Source organism: Rattus norvegicus, chromosome 11 (genome assembly GCF_021556685.1).
Source record: "Rattus norvegicus strain SHRSP/BbbUtx chromosome 11, alternate assembly SHRSP_T2T, whole genome shotgun sequence".
NCBI lineage: Eukaryota > Metazoa > Chordata > Mammalia > Rodentia > Muridae > Rattus > Rattus norvegicus.
In genome coordinates, this window is record NC_141544.1 from 17,099,647 (window position 1) to 17,119,386 (window position 19,740).

The window sequence follows — 19,740 nt, forward strand, 5'->3', positions numbered from 1 at the left end:
TTCATTGTATCATGAAAGCCATTTCCCATATTAGGATAATGAAGAATACAGATTGGGAATGTGTCCCACCCTTAGAGTTGTTCAAGTCTAAATATAATAATATACAAAGTAATGGATAAATCTCAATGTAATATCAGAAAATAACTGGTTGTAATTGTATTTGCATTTTTCTGATAGAAAGGAGAATAAATTACTCACTGCTTTTCTAATATCAAGGAAAATATTTTTGTTGTCTAAATAGTGTCTTAGTAATGCCTACTCCTAATCTGAAGGTTAAGTGTAATAATTTTGTATCAGAGTGAACATCACTATGATCATCAGTAACCTGTTTCTGTATTCAGACCCAATAAGTAGAATTTTAAGATGCCCCTTGACTTCTTTTTCCCAGAGTTTGAAATTAAATCATAGGACTCCATAGTACTCTTGTACTGTGTTTTTAATATTTGTGAGAGGGGACAGAAGAAGGGTTAGAAATGGACCAGGACTAACACAGCAGTGCTGACTGTATAAAATCAAAGGGAAGTCCTGACCTTCCACAGAGGCCTCAGAAAATGAGCAGCACATGTGTTTTGTCCTTGAAATCTCTGCTATTTTTTTGATTTATAAGCAGTACACAGAAGAACTCTATAAATTAAAACATATACCCCTGCATCTTAATTTTCATACAGACCATGGCAGTAGATTTATGGTCATTCAAGACCTACTCCATCATAATTAAATCAGACTTGTCAGCTTTTTATAGCTATTCTCGAAGATAAATCCTTATCTCTGAGGTTCCCACAGTGATTATCATCATGGCCTCTTGCTTTAATCATGGACAGGGGATTTTGACAGTGCTGTAATTTCTACCGTCTCTGTGCTTTTCCTTTAGGGTGTCTCTTCATCACTGGACAGCATTATTGAGTGATGTAAAACTATCCAATTTACTTTTGTCTCCTTGGTTTCCCAGAGTTTTATTTGTATTATTTTTTGTCTTCATTTTTATTTTAGCCCATTTCTCTCCTTCATTCTTTCATTTCCCTAGAACAGTTTTTCTTTTTTATGTAAGTTTTATTAATCTCCTCTTTGAAGATTCATACATACACATAGTACATTCTGGTTATCTCATTGTCCATCCTTTCTACCACCGTGACCTTTCTTTCTTTTCTTTTTCTTTTTAAATATTAATGTACTGTTTTGTTACAAAGAGTCTCACAAGATGAGAATATCTTGTGAAAGGAAGCTAGGTTGACAACCTCCACCTACAGAATTGGGGGGCAACGAGGCAACATTAAGTTTGTTCTGCTTGCCCAGAATGGATAGGAAGGTATAAACAGAACCAATCTAAAAATAGCTAATATTACCCAAGCCTGAAAACGGGTCCCAGAAGACCCAGACACCCCTTCGAAAAAGCTTAACAAGGGCATCATAGCAGAGCTCCTAAGCAGACACTTGGCAGTTCAGGATTTTTGTCTTCTGGTTGTTTTCTTTCTACTTAAGACCTGGAGCAGGATGAACAAGGTAGCTCTGGGAAGAGTCCTCCCAGCACCATTGCCCTGTGCTCTGGTCCCCGGTTCCTATCTAGTCCCTGGGGACTTGCTATATTTAATATACTTTGTATAAATACAGAGGAATAGAAAATATAAAATCTGAGAAATTGCGAGAAAGTGAGGGACTTGGGAAAAAGATGGAGCTGCAGGCCTTGCTCAGGCCAAGTTGACCTCTTCTTTGACCCCTTTATTTTCTGGCTTCTCCTCCTTGGTTTTCTCCTCGTCTGTGGCTTTCTTTCTTTTCGAGATCTTTTTTGTTCCCATCCTGTGCTTTGACTCTTTTGGCTGTTTTGAAGTTAGAAGAGTCATTGTGACCACTTTCTCCCTCCTCATCTGACTTTCTCCATCCTCATCATTCATTAGTGTTCTGGTTAGTCATATTGGAAGGGCTGATGTGAAGCTTGAAATCTGGTCCAAAGTATTCAAAGTAGCCATTGTATGGTAGCTCATTAGGGATCTCTGTGTCCAGGACCACAGCTGTTTCCTAAGTCCAACACTAAGCAGCACTACGGATGGTGTAGCCACCTGTTCCCAGCATTAGCATAGACAAGTTGAAGCTCTTCATTAACTGCACACACTTGGTGTGCCCTTTGATGGTTAGATTGAAGCAACCTATCCAACCACCAGACAGGGAGTCCGAACTGCACTGTAGGACCACTGCCCTAGGCTGGAACATCTCCATTACTTTGGAAATGACTGGCTTGAAGATGGCTTCATGGGACTCGTCATCAATGCCCTCTCACAGTGGGTAATTAACAGCATAGAACTTGCCTTGCCAGCCCCAATATCCTGTGGGTCCCCCAGTTCCTGGCAAGAACTCTCTGTCTTTATGAAAGGACATAGTCATGACTCAGTACAGCAGGCCTCTTCCATGCCATCGCCATGGTGAATATCAATGCCAATATACATCACCCTCTGTCGATATTTTAGCAGTTCCACGATGGCCAAGACTATAACATTGACATAACAGAAGCCAGATGCTTCAGACTTCTTTGCATGGTGCAGGCCCCCAGCCCAGTTCACCTCTGTGTGCTGCTTATTGAGTTTCACAGCACTTGCAACAGAGCCACCTGTGGACAACTGACAGAACAAACCATCAAATACTGGACAGTTTTCACCATCTCTGCACCTGCTTACTATATTCAGACATACTATCTGGGTGGATAAAACACAGTAATTTAATGTAGTTATCACTGTGGTACTTCGCCATCTCCTCAGCGTTGGCGTTGTGAGGATGATAGATTTCCATTTTTTGGCAGAGACCATTGTTGAGTAGCAAATTGTGAGTCACGCAGATTCAGTACGGTTTTATTGGGTGCCCTTGTCCATTATAGTTTCCAATGTCCCCTTTGTAGTAGTAACAGACTTTCCTCTTGGTGCCCTGCGTCTGTCATCCTGCTTGCTACCTGGCCCTCCCATCCATTAAAGGACTTCTTATTCTGCTGGAATGGAAGCTTGTTTCTGTATTCCTCGTGTGAAAATAATACATGTCCTATGCATGAACAGACAAAGTGGAGGTTTAGGAAAAGGAAGAACTCCCTCTTGTCATAAATTGCCCTTCATAGTCTCCATCTTTGGATGCTTTCTTCCCTCTGTGTTTGTGTTTTTTCTCATAAGAACACAGTTCATTTTGGATTAGAATTTTAATTTTATGGCATCTGCAAACATTTCTTTTCCAAATGAGATCACATTCACAGGTTCCAGGGGATAGATAGCACTTCAGTCTATCTCTTTAGAGACACAATTTCATATACACTGGATAGTATCTTTTGTTGACAAATCAATAAAACTGTTTGGAAAATAACTTAAGTGTACTTTTTCTTCCACAAATTTCTTATAAACAAATCTGCCCTGAGGTTAAAAAAGGGTAAAGTTTATTTAAGTGCAAACCCTTAACCCTAGTTATTGAGGGAGTTACTTGGGAGGAATTTGAAGAAGAAATGGGAATGGCTGTTGTGATGTTGGTATAATGTTACATATCTGAGATGGAATATAATGAATCCAAGAGAAGTGAAATGGAGCATAAACCCCACAGATGATTCATTTAACACATAAGAAGGTAGATCATTCTACTAGTTAATTAGTAGAAGTAGTAGAAAACAGTCACACACAGGTCCATGAATGATGTGTGAGGAAAAGGATGTTTTTCTATACTCTTGTTGGTAGGGGACAATTGTGTTCATAAATGTCCTAGAATGTCACTTGTAATCAAAAGTCAGTGCTTTTGCCATTTTTCTGGTATTTATTTACAAGGTCCATTTTTAGAATATTAGTTTAAAGTAATAATGTTGGATCTGTACAAATATGTATCCGTGAGAATGCTTAGGAGAACATGTTGTACAGAAAAAGTTGGAAGGACATTAGGAAAACAGGCTAAATAAACAAATCTAGAAAACAAGGAATAATATAACAACACAGAAAGATATGAAGTATATATGTTAAAGAGAGAAAAACTTCTAACCACAAGTCCTTTAATAGCATAACAGTGCTAGAACTGCTTTCCTTGCTCTGGTAAATGTGTCTTTGTTATTATAATCAACATGCTCTATTTAATACTATTCCATAGCCCTTTCTATTTCGTCATAGTTTGAACATTGTTATCTTGTCCCAATTTCCATGAATGATAAAGAAACCTCAATAGTGTCTTAGGAGACAGTGCTTCTCTCTTCCTATGCTCTTCCCTTCCCTTAAGCAGTAGCTCTTCCTTTTAAACAAAAAACGAAAGCAATATATACTTTAGAGAAGGTCAGAAAAGGTCAAAGTGGACGCATGCACAGATTTTATGCACACAGCAGTTTGCTTTCTTCTAGGAATTTGTTCTGTGGGTACTTGCTGTAAATTTAGGGCAGCTTGTTCTACTGGAAGTCTCTTTTCACAAAAGAGAAATTGGAAAGAGAACTTATCACTGTGGCTCTTAACTCTGGGTCAAATGTTATGCTCAGGTAAAATACATCTTTTTCTAATGACATATTTCCAAGAGTTGGTTCTCGAGTAAGAGGATGCTTGTGTCGGGACATAGCCACTGTGTTGCAAAGGTGAACAGTCCATGAGGATGGGGTGCAGAGTGGTTACTGAGATGGAACGCCATGGCCACTCCCAGATCAGTGTCAAAACGCCACCTTGTCACTTCTGCCATTTTCTTCTCATTAGAATCAGCCAGTCCATCCCATGACAATCATGGTGAAATTATGCGTGACCATGAATTCCAGAAGAGTTATTGAGTTCATCAGAAAGACGGGTTTCCTGTTGACCAAAACATGACTAAACAGATAAATGACATTCAAAAGGGAAAGGGGCAGCATTGCTGGCTTAGAAGGTATGCATGTGGAAAGAACTTACGAGGATGTTTTGGAATCTGAATAGGGAACCTGTACAAAAATACAAATGGAGTCACAGTACTGACATGGTGACAAACAGCCCACACGTCCAGATGGTTTTCAGGAGCCCCAAAGAAATAAGAATGCCACTTCAGGCACTGGACTGGAGATAAATGGCGAAGAAATGACTCTGGAGATACCAGAAGGCAAGTGGATCTGTGAGAACAGCTAATGTTATCTGCTCACTTTAGGAGCTGAATAGACACAAACCTGGTGTTTTAGTCCATTTTCTGTTACTGTAGAATATTTGAGGATGGATATTTCATAAAATAGAAGGGCTTATACGACTCAATTCTGGTAGCTAGAGCATCTAAGCAATATGGATGGTCTCTTGTGAGATACCCTACCATGAATATATCACAAATGTCAGAGAAGCAGGAATGAAATGTATATATGGGATGAGGTATCTATATCAAGTCCCTTCTGTCAATGTTAAGGAACTCCTGTTTAGCAAACTGTATCTTGAAAAACTTAAAATACTTTCCATTCCTGATGGGGGGGGCAGAGTAACAAAGGCCAGGGTAGCTCTTTTTATAACACCTACAATTTTAAGAACTAATTATGGAACCTCAAGAGCATTAACATTTGAGAGTAATGATCATAGTCACCTAATTATCTCACCATACACCCATCATCTCCCCATCACAGGAGTGGGGAGACAGAGGGGAGGAAGGACGGGAGGAGAACCAGGTCCTCTAAAAGAACTGAAGAAAGCTTGCTGGACTCAGAGATCAAAGCAACCACAACGGAGCCTACACAGTTTTGAGTCAGTTCCTCTGCATATGTACTATAGTTTGCAGCTTAGTATTTTTATTAAATACTAAAATTCATGAATGTGTAAATGAATGGGTCTTGGATTTTTGTGACTTTCACTTTGGCCTTTTATTTGTCTGTTTGTTTATCTTGTTTGTGTCCAACTTCAATATGTGGTTTTTGTTTTATCTCATTATATTTTACTTGGTGATGTTTCGTTGTTATCTCTTAAAAAATAAAAACATGATTTACATGATAAAAAGAGAGAAGGAAAATCCTCGGAGCAGGCTGCAGCATCAGGTTGAGAAGTCAGCAATAAGCAGGCCAAGGTACTTGAATGGAGCACAGTGAAACATAATTAGCAATTGAATTCAGCAAGGTCTCTCCTAAGCAGAATAATAATAATAATTCCTTTCTTGTTTGATGCAGGAAAAAAGATAATAAGTCAGAGGCCAGGCTAGCTCTTTTTTATAGCCCCTTCTGTTTTAAGAACTAATTGTGGGACCTCAAGAGCAACACTAATTCCCTTTGAGGCTAGTGCTTACAGTCGCCCAGTTATTTCACCATATTTCTGTCTTTCAAAGATTACTGGCACTTCTTAGCATTGATACTTCGAAACCAGAGCCACCATTAGGAAAGCTCATTGATTTAGCTTTGATGGAGGATGGGGGAAAAGGGCAACTCAAATGAAACACAATTGTTTTATAAAACAACAACAACAACAAAAAAAAAACAACTTGTTTTCAGAATCACTAAAAATAGAAAACCTCGGCCCTGCTTTATCTTGACAAACTTGTTTCTGTGTTCTTCATAACGTTCCAGGGAGTAAACTACCAAACAAGTAGAGACCTACTCTCTAAGAAGGACGGTGTAGCTCAAGGAATATGCGGTTTGCTGGTAATAATAAGCGATTCACTAAGTTAAGAGACTAGCTATAAACTCAGCTGCAGATCGTGATATAAATATGAATCTGTACTGCTGTAGACAGAACAGAGGGGAAGATGCTTATAACAAAGCATTCCAAGGGAAAGGCCTGTGCTTTTATGCTGCGGGAACAAATCCTGACTGGCACTGATTAGCAGAGTCTGCTCTCTCTGGCTGGCAAAACGTAAAAGAGTTTTCTTTGCCAGAAATAACAAAATGGACACCCAGGCCGGCATCTGGAAGTGATTCTTATAGAAATGTGGCATTTGCTAAAATTAGAGTAGTAGGTCAATTTCTATTTACCACGTCCGTGCTGCCTGAATGCTAACACAACCTGAGGTAGACTCTCCTTGTTTTTAATTCTGGTCCATCTTGCTGCGGCCCGTGTTGATGCATTTGATAAATATGTATCGAGGACCTCTACTGAGATCTGGGCTGTGGGCCTTGAGTATGTGTATAAAACAGCCTTGCGTTAGAGGGATCGTAGTGTGGAACTAGAACTTAAAGGAGAGGTGGTTTTGGATATGAACGTTGCCCCGTGCTAACCAGCAGCTAGTGATTTGCCCTCCCTATATAGTTCTCTATTTGATTGTATGTGGATCATGAAACCACTGTGGAAACTAGAATTAGGATGGTGCATGATTCGTAAAAAACAAACAAACAAACAAACAAAAAAAACCAAAAAAACAAAATGCTCAACTTAGAGCAAGTGTTCAATAACTTTAACTCTCATTACAGTACATCACTGATACTCCTTAGCTGCGAAATTGGGCCTCATGAGAAGCAACATCTCTGCCTCTCATACCTTCATTGATGCTGATTTTCTGCATCTAAGCAAGATTGTTAGTGCAGTAGTCAAAAAGATAGATTTGGACCTGGCAACAATCAAATCTAACTATATTTTATTACTTCTTGAATGAAAAAATGTTGTGTAATATAAACATATTTGTTGTTACAACATACTTGATCGTGTGTTCCCTCCCCCAACCCTCTCAGATCCTCCCGGCTTTCTTACCCACCCACCTTCAGGCTCTTTTTCTCTGGAAGAAAAGACAAAAATAGAAAAAAAACCAACACAATATAATAATGAAATACAGAAAAACTAGGAAGACAAAAAAAAATCACTCAAGGAAGGCAAAATGAAGCAAAGCCTACCAAAAGTAAAAGACTCAAGGCATGGTGTCTGCTTGGTATAGGGCAAAAACTCCAGGACACCGGGTGTTCCCTGGAGAAATGTTGATATACTCAATGACACTCTACTGGAGAAAAACAATATTTATTCTTCTGCAGCAGGCATCAGTTGCAGATGGCTTCTTGGTTAGATCTAGGGTGAAGAAGGGATGGAAAGCTTGCCTGAGTCACAGAGGGTGGACGGCAAGGAAGCAGCTTCTTCTACACACAACAGCACTGATGCACATTTAATTCACAGAGACCATGACAGCATGAGCAAAACCAGCCAAAACCAGCCAAAATCACAGCATTGAGATGTAGAAGTTGGCAAATGTCCAACCCCAAACCTTAAAATAAAGGAAAGAAAAAGAAAAGCCTTCTGGGGACTGAACTCAGGGCACCAGAATGCCAGAAAATTGCTTGATCCCCACCCACCCCCACCCTGCCTGACTTTGTTATTCACTAGTGGTACATCCTTGAGTGATTTAGTAAACAATTTATTTAACCTCTTCTGCCTCATTTTCCTCACTTGTAAAAGGAGGGATATGATTGCTTGTTCCACAGGGAATTCCTAAGGATCAAATTAGTGTTTGAAAAACAGTTACAAGAAACAGCACTGTATGTGCTAGAGAACATTATTCCAAATTTACCATTTAATCATTGTCTATCCTGTGTCTCTGCTTTGTACCTTATTTCTTAGTATAGATGCTTCTAAAAGGAAGCAATGATTGTGTCTTTTTACATGAAGATTTTAGTACATCTCTTTGAATTGTTACAGACTCTTGTAATCCATGGCAGTGCTTTTAGCAGGAGATATGAAATACTCAAAGGGTGTTAAATGCTTCGGGAAATTTCAATTAATTATTTGTGTCAAGGGAGTTCTACTCATAGAATTACTCTGTGTTCAGTAATCTAATGAATAAGGATGTTATCTGAAGATGGAAAGGTACTACCCAAATACGCCTGCCTCTCAAAGAGTAGCACTTATTATGAAAACTTTTCTGAATTACTTACTAGGAGAGAGCAATTCATTTGTTTCTTGACTCTGGTGGCATATAACATTAGTGACAAAGCCATTAAAATGATTAATGATATTTGTAAAAATCGAACAATGTCTTTGTATGTTTGTGAGAGATGATCACTATCACTCAACTTTATTCATAGTTGATAGATTAAGTCCCTTCAACAATTGTCTCCACCAAAACAAAACCACATACTGAAACTGTGACACAGCGACTCTTCTGAGACTGTAAAATCATGTCCATTTAAGGGACTAAAATATGATCTCAGAAACATGATTTCTCTTCCTGACTATTCCATTGCTGATGGCAGCAAAAGTCTGAAGCCTTAAGAAGTTCCACACAGTGTGTTTATTTCCTGGTGCATTTTTTAATCATTTGCCTCATGAAACTGAAAAGGGACTTGTGCCACCTACTGCTAGTTGGTGTCAAGTATCAAAATTCCTCTGATGTCTGTGCAGCCCTGGGGACAGTGGGCTACTTTAAGTTTATCTCATAGCTGTGAAAGAGCTTTTCAAATGAATGAAAAGGGAAGGTTGTTATGTGCACAGAGTCGTTTGAGTTCCCAAGGAGAAAGCAATTGGTGGGTCACACTAAGAATTGACAGGCTTCCCTCTAGGAATAACAAGTTTCTCAGGTTATAGGAACACTGAGTTTCTCAGGTTTAGAACCCCCTGTGAGATGAGGCATGAGGCAGGTCTGAACTGAGAAGCAAGATGCTGTGGAAGAAGTCCAGCTCTGTGAGTTGGACCCCTAGATACCTGTTTATGAGTAATGGAAAAATACTGGAACTGGAGCAGCACAGGGAGAGTAAGGAGAAGACCAATGCAGGGTGGACGTTCAAAAGCAAGGGACACTCAGTATAGCATAAGATCCAATACAATCGTTATTATTGTAACTGGGTGTGCAATAATAAATACAGTCTTTATTCTCTGCTGACTGAAAATGAATATAGTACAAAGGAGCGTGGAGAGCACTTTTCAACCAAAAATGACAATCTGGGCTATGTGCATATGCGACAACAGTATTTTCAAACTTTGTGAATTGGGCTTAGAATTCACAACCAAAATGCCTACTCATGTAATATTTAGAATTACAGGTAAGATTTGCCTTAACCATCTACAGAAGTAAACAACGGATTTATCATTACTACATAATTATGTCACTTAAAATATTTTATTTGTGCTTAAATGAAGTAGAACTGTGCAAAACTGCCAATACTAAGCACTGCCTACTGTTTAGTCCACTTGACATTAAAGAGTAGCTGTCAGAGTTATCCACAGTGTAATTCTATGTTCAAATATCTGTGTATATATAACAATCAGATATGTGCATGAATGTTTGAAGGCCCAAAATAATGCTAGGGATGTGCTCTAATGTTGTGTTGTTCATTATCAAAACTGTGGGGGAAACTATACAATGTCACATACTCAGCTCATTGTTTGAATTGTCTAAGGAAGACATTTAATTCATGTCCCTTGGATTTTCTCTTAATGATTCATCACCTAATTAGTATGTTATGTTATAGTATAATAATGAATCTTATACTTCCTATTTCGGTCCACTTTTGAGTGCACATTGTATGTTGCTCTATCCAAACCCTTATTTCTGGGAATATTTTTCTTCGAAGAAAAAAATATCTTCAGCTCATTCTGTGATGCTTCCTAATGAAAATATTTATTACGTTTCTCTTGTTATTATCCTATCATAGCTGCATTTTACAGCATAATTTTCTGCCTTTGTTTACTAGAACATGTTACACTGCACTTAATTCCTACTAATGTAAATTCATGAATCTTTGATGGATCAAACTTTACGACCTGAATTGTGGAAAAGATGCATTTTACAGTGGGAAAGCGGAGCCCGCTGGATCACTGAGCAAAACCCGTACTTAAAGAGACTGAAGAGCAAGCCCAGGACTGTGTGGCTCTGCACCAGGGCCTCTGTACATGATGTGGCTCTCACTTTGGTTTTTTTATATGACTCCTGAGTGTGATGATGAGTGGGTCTTTAATTCTTGTGCCTTTTCTCAGACTCTTTTCTTTCTATTGGTTTCTCTTGTCCAACTTTGATGAAATGGATTTTGTTTTACCTTATATTTTGATTTTGTTATATTTTGCTGTTGTCTCTTAGAAATCTGTTCTTTTAAATGAGAGACAGAAAGGAAAAAGAATCTGGAGAAGAATGAGTAGAGAGACTGGGTGATGTGGATGGAAAGGAGACATTAACCAGTATAGATTGTATGGGAAAGACTTCTGTTTTCATTAAACAGGGGTGGGTAAATAGGGAAAAAAATCCAATAAATTTAGACTAGTTGTGGACATTTCAAAAAAAGGGAGAGATAGAGAAAAAGATTCTTAAGTAAAAAGTTAATGGGAAGGAGAAAGGTAATATAATGCAATGATATCTGTTAGGGTAGTTTTTTTTTCTTTCAATCAGATGAAATGGGAGATGATAAATTTAAGTGTAGTTTAGAAGATATCCAGTGTTTAAGAATACCTGTAGCATATTTGGAAGCATTTGCATATGAGTTTTCAGTCCTTGCATAGCCATGACCTTCTAATTATCCCCACAACTTTCTTATTGTCACAATGTATTTTACATTCAAGATCAAGAATGTCTCATTCTTGAACAGATGACACTCTGTGCTATTCCTTAGAGATTTTCACAGCTGTGACCACTGACAACAGAGAAAACAAAACTGTAAGTAGATTCACCTTTTTGTATTTTTTCTTGAGGTTTTGTGTACAGGACTTAGTACACGGGATTTTTTCTAACACTTTTCACTGTTAAAGAGTCTTACTTCTAGAACAGAAGAATTTTCTAATATCATTATTAAGAAGTGGAAATCATGATGATTCTGGGTTTTAGAGTGAGGATTCCTCTTGCAGAAGACCTGGATGAAACTTGTATCTCTAACACTCATATTTGGGCAGCACACACCCACCTATATCTTAAGGCCTAGCAGAATCAGACATATCTTATCTGCTCTGCACAGATATCTGTACTCACTTGCATATACCTATAACACAAATACACAAATGCACACACACAAATAATAGTAGTAATAATAATAATAATAATATATCCTCAAAAAGGAAGAAGCAGGAAGTCAGTTGATGGAGAAGTTTAGTTTTGTTGGGAGGTTCCAGGGAGCAATTTGGCAGTTGCCCTCCAATCAAGGCAAATCCAGCCTTTGTATCTCCACCCTGCATTTGGTCTCTTCTGCTGGCCTTGTATCTCCTTATTCTCCCAGCGCCCGTACTTTTCCATTACTCATAATGGTATTGAAGGGTCTATTCCAACTCATGGAGCTGGACTTCTTCCACAGTATCCTGCTTCTCGTTCAGACCTGCCTCATGTTTCATGTTGTAGGGTAATGTACACCTGAGAAACTCAGTGTTCCTAGACGGAAGCCTGACAATTCTTAGTGTGACCCACCAACTGCTCTCTCCTTGGGAACTCAAAAAACTCTGTGCACACAACCCCTGCCAGTTTTATACCATGGGAGAGCCTTCATTGCAGGCCTTGCTTGATTTGTTATACTCTCTTACAGTTGATTCTGAGCTAGATTTTCTTATGTCTCTATAGGCTCAAATATCAAGTGAATCTGAAGATGGGGAATTCATTGAGTTTCAAATTCCGTGGGATTTGAAACCATTTTACAAGCATATTCCATATTGGATTATCTTCAGCAAGAGCTAAAATTGGTTCAAATCCTGATTTCATGATTTCCAGGACATGCTACCCAGTGTGGGATATTTTATCTCCTTAGACCTCATTTTTCTCATCTTTAAAGCTCCTTCATTCAGATATCTGTTGAATACTTTTAAAAATACATAAAAACAATACTAACCAGAAACCATAGGTTGTTTTATATATCATTCATTTATGTATGAAACAATAATGGTTAAGGAAATGGAGGCAGTCGATTTGAGAGGGAGCTGTAGGCAGAATTAAGAAGGAGTAGAGCAGGGCATCCCAATCTTCCTAATGCTGCAATCATTTAATGCAGTTCCTCATGCTGTGATGACTTCCAAGCAAAGTGTTATTTTTGTTGACCCTTCATAACATTTTCTAGTGTTAGGTACTGTAATGTAGGTATCTGTGTCTTCTGATGGTCCTTGGCAACTCCTGTGAAAGGGTCATTAGATTCCCCAAAGAAGTCAAAACAGGTTCAAAACTGCTGGATTAGAGGAAAAAAAGGAAGGTGGTAAATGTTGTACTTGTTTTTAAACTTAAATAAAACACAGAATGCAAAAATAAAACACATAAGGCACACACATATATGTATAGTAGTGTTTGTCTTATCTTGCACAATATAAACTCTGGACAAATCATCCAAAACTATTTTAAATGAATGAAAACTGTCCTCTAAAACATATAACATAATGAAAAGTGTTAGTAGGAACAACCTATTTAGAACTTCTAAGGAATAACATTTCATTTTTATCTTTATTCATTAAACGTGCAGAGTTTCTGTTTCTTCCTTTTTCATTTGGACTATATAAACCAAACAGTAAGTGAGAGATGATCAAAGAACATGTATGGGATCACAGGGACCCTGGATTTCTCAGGCTGGAAGATAAGATGATTCTAATGTTAAAGTCTTTTTGTTAATCCATACACTATTTAAAATACACACACGTGTGCACATGCACACACAATTCCATTATGAATTGGTAAATAGAAACAAGGCAAACTTTTTAGTACTATTTAATTCTGAATCTGTCAGAATTTGCTATAGACATGTTCTGACTGCTTGTGTGTTTTATAGTTTATACAATGAAAATAAAGAGTTAATGAGCTGTTATTGGGAACACCTTAACACAGGTGTAGAGGTATAAACAGTATTTTAACGGTTACACTAAAAGTGCCAAGGTCTTCCAACCATTCCGCTAGTGTGACGCTGAATGATAAATGTCAGCAAATGCTAAAGTCACAAATGCGATAATTCACTGTCTTCAGGTAAGTTCATCTTCCTGAGCATGGCACACGCCTCCTCACATTCTGCTGGAACAGACAGGGAAGTAAATATAAACATATCCACAGACACAGATCCCATTGTACTCAGAAGAATTTTAGACAAGAGGCCAATTTGGGATTTGGAAGGGAATTGACAATATGTCCCTGATAATGTTAATGGCTAGCCGTTATTGAGTTCTTGCTTAGATGCCAGACATTGTTCTAAATGCCGCATCATGAAATGCACAAACACTGCTATTTCATAAATGGCTACAAACTATGTTTTAAGAGTTTTTATTTTTTAAATCCCAAGATGACAATTTTATCCAAGTTCTTTGATATGACTCTCTGTTGTGTCTAAAATTTTCAATATCACCGCTGACAGAGAATTTTTATGTCAGTTTTGTTTAAACTGGAGACTAGTGCATAACATATTTAAATGAAGCCCATTGTCAAGCATGGGCTTAAAGTTGGTTCAAATCCTGACTTCACGATATACAGAACATAGTGTCCTGAGTGGTATATTTCATCTCCCTAAACCTCACTGTTCTTGTCTTTAAAATGCAGTGAAGATTAACATCTTGCTTCCTAAGTTTATTCTGAGGTTAAACAAGATAACACACATAAACACTTAGTACTAGAGGAACTATGTGGTGACTTCCAAACATACACTTACTCTAATGGCCCAGCAATTTTGTCCTTAGTGGCTCTCTCAAAGAAAGCAAACACGCAACCACAAGGACCTTAGCATTTACAAATGCTCTATTTATACTGACTCAGACTTGAGATGTCCCATCTGCAATGTCAGGAAAAGAAATAGATCGTGTCCCATCAGTACAGTTCAATGAGGACAAGGTTTTTCTTGTTTTGCAGAGTAGCAAGGAAACTTTGTTCAAAGCAAGATCATAATAATGATCTGAAAGAAATATATTGTGAAGAATGTCAGAGGAACACATGACTAAAGGGAAAGCCAAAACCAACTGATACGTCCAAAAATATGAATGACTCTCAAGACTTTTATGCCTTAAAAAGCTAATTATGTGTAAATGATTACATAATGGAGGTTTTCATTTATGCTAAATTGAGGAAAAACTCAAAAGTGTAAGTATAGAAATGAGATTAGGAGAAGCTGGGTCTTTTACTAGTTTTCATTTTTTTCTTCAAAATTTAGCACATCTCTTTATTAGCTACATCACTGGGAGAAGGATATTAGGCTCTGCTTTTCTTTCCTTTTTTTATTGGATTTTTTAAAATTTACATTTCCAATGTTATTCCCTTTCCCGGACATAAGCCCCCTATCCCCTCTCCCTCCCCTTCTTCTATAAGGGTGTCCTTAAAGAATTTGGTACAGTATGGCCTTAGCAACTAAGCATTTAATTAAATTTCTTTTGAGTGCGGGGCCTCTCCTCAAAGGTTGCCACTGTACAAAACAGTCATGGAGTTGTGATCCTTGTCTTGAAATAACAGGTGTGTCTGTCTGTTTCTTCAGGCTACACATTACATTTTTTTCCTCAGAAAATCTTCTGGAATACAGTGTTTTCTCAGTATCTCTTTTGAACTTCTTTATACTTTCTTCCAAAAGAGTCCTTAAATTTTAATTTTTTTGAAATAAAGTGATTTTATTTAAAGATAAGAATTGTCCACATCGTTGGAATATCCTGCAATGTTCTAACATGTGTGTACATTATAATATATAACATTATGACACACACACACACACACACACACACACACACACACACACATATATATATATATATATATATATATATATATCAGTGTGTATGTATTCCTCTCCTCAAACAGTTATCAATTCTTTTTTTTTTTTTGGTTCTTTTTTTCGGAGCTGGGGACCGAACCCAGGGCCTTGCGCTTCCTAGGTAAGCGCTCTACCACTGAGCTAAATCCCCAGCCCCTAGTTATCAATTCTTTATGGTGAAAACCTTCGAAATTCCTCTTGCTAGCTTGGATGTGGACCCTATGTTTCCTTTATTGGATCTTGACATAGACTGCCTCCGTCTCTTGGCTACTGTGTATAGCACTGAAGTGAGCACAAGGGTGCAGATGTCTTTCCGACATAATGCTCTCATTCCCTTTGGATCTACACCAGGAGTGAGACCAGCGCATCATATGGCTCTTCTATTTTTAAGTTACTAAAGACAAGCTATGTTCTTCTCCCTTATGATTATATTCATTTACATACTCTGTAAGTGCCCAGGGACTCTCTTTCCATGTTGCCAACACTTGTTATTTTTTCCCTCTTGTTTGATAAGAGACACTCTCATTGGAGTGGGGTGATATTTCATTGTGGTTTTAAAACATCCTTCTCTAATGATTAATGATGTTTAGCTTTTTTTCCCATATGATAGTTGGCCATCTGTAGCTCTTCTGAGAAATGTTAGAAGCCAAGGCCCATTATTGGCTTGTGTGGCTCTTCTGTACATGTTACTTATTTGAGCATCTTGAATATGGAGAATGTTAATGCTTTGTCAGGTTAGCTTGTAAATACTTTCCCTACTCTGTAGTTTGTCTCTACAGCTTGTTGGTTTCTTCCTTTGCTTTGCAGAAGCTTTTAAGTTTTTTTCTTTTAGTTTTTTTTTAAATTTTTTTCTGTTACATCACAACATTGTTTATTATGTGAATTTTTTTACAGTACAAACAAAAAGTACAGGTATGCAATATATAGATATAGCTAAATGCAGAATGGTGAATTTTTTCTCTTCAAGAGGCCATGATTCCCATTTCTAGTAAAAGAAGACTGAGTATAGGTAGAAACAGGCTGTTCATTAACTTCACAATTAGCCTAGAAATGATCTACAAATGCATTTTTCCTCCTGCTTCTTACCATAAAATGTAAAAAGGGAGTTAAAGTAAAGTTTCCTCATTGGTTTCTACCATATGAAAGATGCTATCTTCTATTTTAGCAAGGCCAATGTATGGAAAATATCTAAATTAAATGTTATTACAAAAATGAAGCAGTAATGAGATTCTGGCTAAAGGGGTACTAAATGATATATATATATATATATATATATATATATATATAATCGAAAACAAACAACAAAAAAGGCTGTTATAAAAAGCATAAAAAGCTCTAGGTGCACTGTAAGCATATAGGTTTTTTCCATGTGTACTTTTAAACAATGGAAGTGTCAAAAAATAGGGTCCATTGTGTTAGACTAAATAAATTATTGTATAGGCTGCATCGAATGGAAACTCTGTATTATAATTATCATAGAGTAGCATAGTTTGCATCATATTTTGGCAATTTATCCTCAATGGAAACCTTCCAGAGTCCTTTTATTTTAGAATATTCTGTAAACAATCAAACCACTAGAACATGATTTTACAACAGTAAAATGTTTTCTTGCATTAAACTGAAGACATCTTTTTAATTTTAAAAAAAAGAAAAAAATGTAGAAAGGTACTTAGAGCTGTTAATTTCTAAGTACACAATATCCTAGACAATTCAAGGCATCTTAATCTCCTTCGAGAACAACAACAAAAAAATAATTTTTGTCATACTGTTAAATCCATCATTATGGATAAAATCGGTGCAAATTGGTCAAACGGATCCAACAAACACTGATATCCAAGCTGGCGTATTGGCAACTAATACATAACTGGTGGTCAATAGAGTTTAAAAGATCTTGCCTTTCTTCTTGTTCTTTTCCAAGGTTCTTGAAGAATTCTGTTGCTCTAAAATACGTTGTTGACCTTCCCAGTTTGCTTTTTCTTCTTCAAACTGACGATGTTTTTCCTCTAATTCTTTGTGCTGTGCTTCTAAATTCTTTTTTCATTTTCTCATGGCACCGCTGGAGCTCGGCTTCAGAGTTCTTCAGTTTTTGAACTTTTTCTTTGACCTTCATCTCAAACACCTGCTCCATCTCCATCTTCTTCATCTCGGCCACATGGTCCCTTCTTTCTTCTTCCGTCTGTCCCAGAGGGCTCTTGGTAAGTTGCCCTTTGTTCTTGTTATCTACTCCAGTGTAGGTCACTGCTGCTAGTTTTCTGCTTCTGTAGTTCTCATAGTGTACGTTATTGGTAACATCTTTCAAGTCCTGCATGTGTGTTCGTATCAACATATTTCTTAGAATTGTGAAATCACAATGTTCACCATTTTCAACTTCAGCCACACCCCAAGGATAATGCCTTCCTCTGACTCTCTTGCCATTAACTTCAATGATAGTATTACTACCCACCACAGCAAGAGGTCCTTTATCTTCTTAACCAGCTTATTCTCTTCTTCATCATCCGTTTCTGGAAATTCATATATTTTAATTTTATTTTCTTGGATTTCTTTCATTATCTGCTTTTTAAACTGTTGACATTCCTCTGGTGTAAGTGTGTCTGCTTTAGCAATTAATGGGATGATATTCACTTTTTCATGCAAATGTTTCATAAACTCAATATCCAATGGTTTAAGTCCATGTCCTGAAGGAACAATGAAGTATAAACAACACTGCACCCTGTTATCAGGCATCTGTCGTCTGTTCACTCGAGATTCTGCATTTAAGTAATCTTCAAATTTGCTATCAATGTAGTCGATAACAGGCTGCCAGCAATTACTATTATCCACTGCATCTCCAAGTCCCGGAGTATCAACTATCGTCAGCAGCGACTGAACACCACCTTCTTTGATTAAAACTTTGGATTGCTCCACCTGTACAGTCTTTTTGATTCTATGAGAAGGTCCTGGATACTCTAGAGAATACAAATCTGTGAGGAATAATGAGTTGATTAATGTCGACTTTTCCAGTCCAGATTCACCTACTACCATAAGAGTGAATTCAAATCCTCTTTTCACCGATTTTCTGTACACTTGATTTGGGAGGATGGCAAATCCCACATAGCCCTCTAGGTTCTTTGGTTGAGCTACCATGGTGTAGCAGTTGACGCTCCTCTCCTCAGCAGCAGCTGATCTTGCACCTTAATTTTTTTTTGAGACAACATTTCTATGTGTGTTTCTGGCTGTCCTAGAACTCTCTTTGTAGACCAGGCTGGCCTTGAACTTACAGAGATCTGGTTCTGTCTCCCAAGTACTAGGATTAAAGGAACGTGTCACACGTGACCCAGCTGAAGCTCTTTGTGTAATATCATTTGTTGATTGTTACTTTCATTTCTTGAGCTTTGGGACTATTCTAAAAGAATAAATAAATATTCTTGTCTATTCCAATTCTCTAAAATACTTCCTTTAGTGGTGTTTTTGTTGTTTGCTTTGTTGTTGTTATTGTTTCATTTCATTTTTTTGTAACATCATCTGTTACATTGATGTCTTTATATTTATAGTTTATTGAAAAATAGACTCTTTAATGTACATACACGCTCTTAGCACCTCTGTCAAAAATTAGCCATATAGATTTGCTGTTTAACTCTGAAGCTGTGTATTCTGTCCATTGGCTGATTGTCTGCTTTGCTGGTAAAACTGCTATTTATTTGCCTGTGGTTTTGTGGTATATTCTCAAGTCAAGAAGCATAACATTTTCTTCTCTGTCTTTCTTTGCCAAGATTGTTTTGGGTATTGAAAAGGTTTGTTCTGATTTTAAGAAAAACTATTTATTTTTAGTTCTGTAAAGAATGTTGGGGCTGGAGAAATTGCCAAATGGTTACGAGTATTTGCTACTTTGTAGAGGGCCAGGGTTCAGGTCTGACACGGTAGCACACAATCTGTACTCCAACTTGAGGGGACCATATGTTCTCTTCTGGTTTTCATGAAGCTCATGCATGCACCTAGTACAATATGTACATGCAGGCATTGCACATAGAATATAAAATAAGTGAATTGTTTTCAGAAAGAATATCATGGTTACTTTCGTAGAGATTGGGTTGTATATGCTGCTATTTTGAACAATATGTGCAGTTTAAAAATATCAAATAGTCTAATCCATGGACATAATTTTTCATTCTACTTGTGTGTGTGAATCAGCGTCTTCTTCCATTTTCTTCATCATGCATTAAGGTTTTCACTGTACAAACCTTCACATTCTCCACTAATTTATATTT

The 19,740-nt window shown here is 37.4% G+C and overlaps 2 pseudogenes across 1 annotated transcript; both read right to left on the reverse strand.

Moving 5' to 3' along the window:
• Positions 1-1,685: 1,685 nt before the first annotated feature.
• Positions 1,686-9,012, reverse strand: Hdac1-ps4 (Histone deacetylase 1, pseudogene 4; annotated as a pseudogene).
• Positions 9,013-17,309: 8,297 nt separating this feature from the next.
• On the reverse strand, positions 17,310-18,655 carry Septin7-ps4 (septin 7, pseudogene 4; annotated as a pseudogene). Its single transcript, XR_015632882.1, has one exon. The product of XR_015632882.1 is annotated as a septin 7, pseudogene 4 (transcript).
• Positions 18,656-19,740: the final 1,085 nt, after the last annotated feature.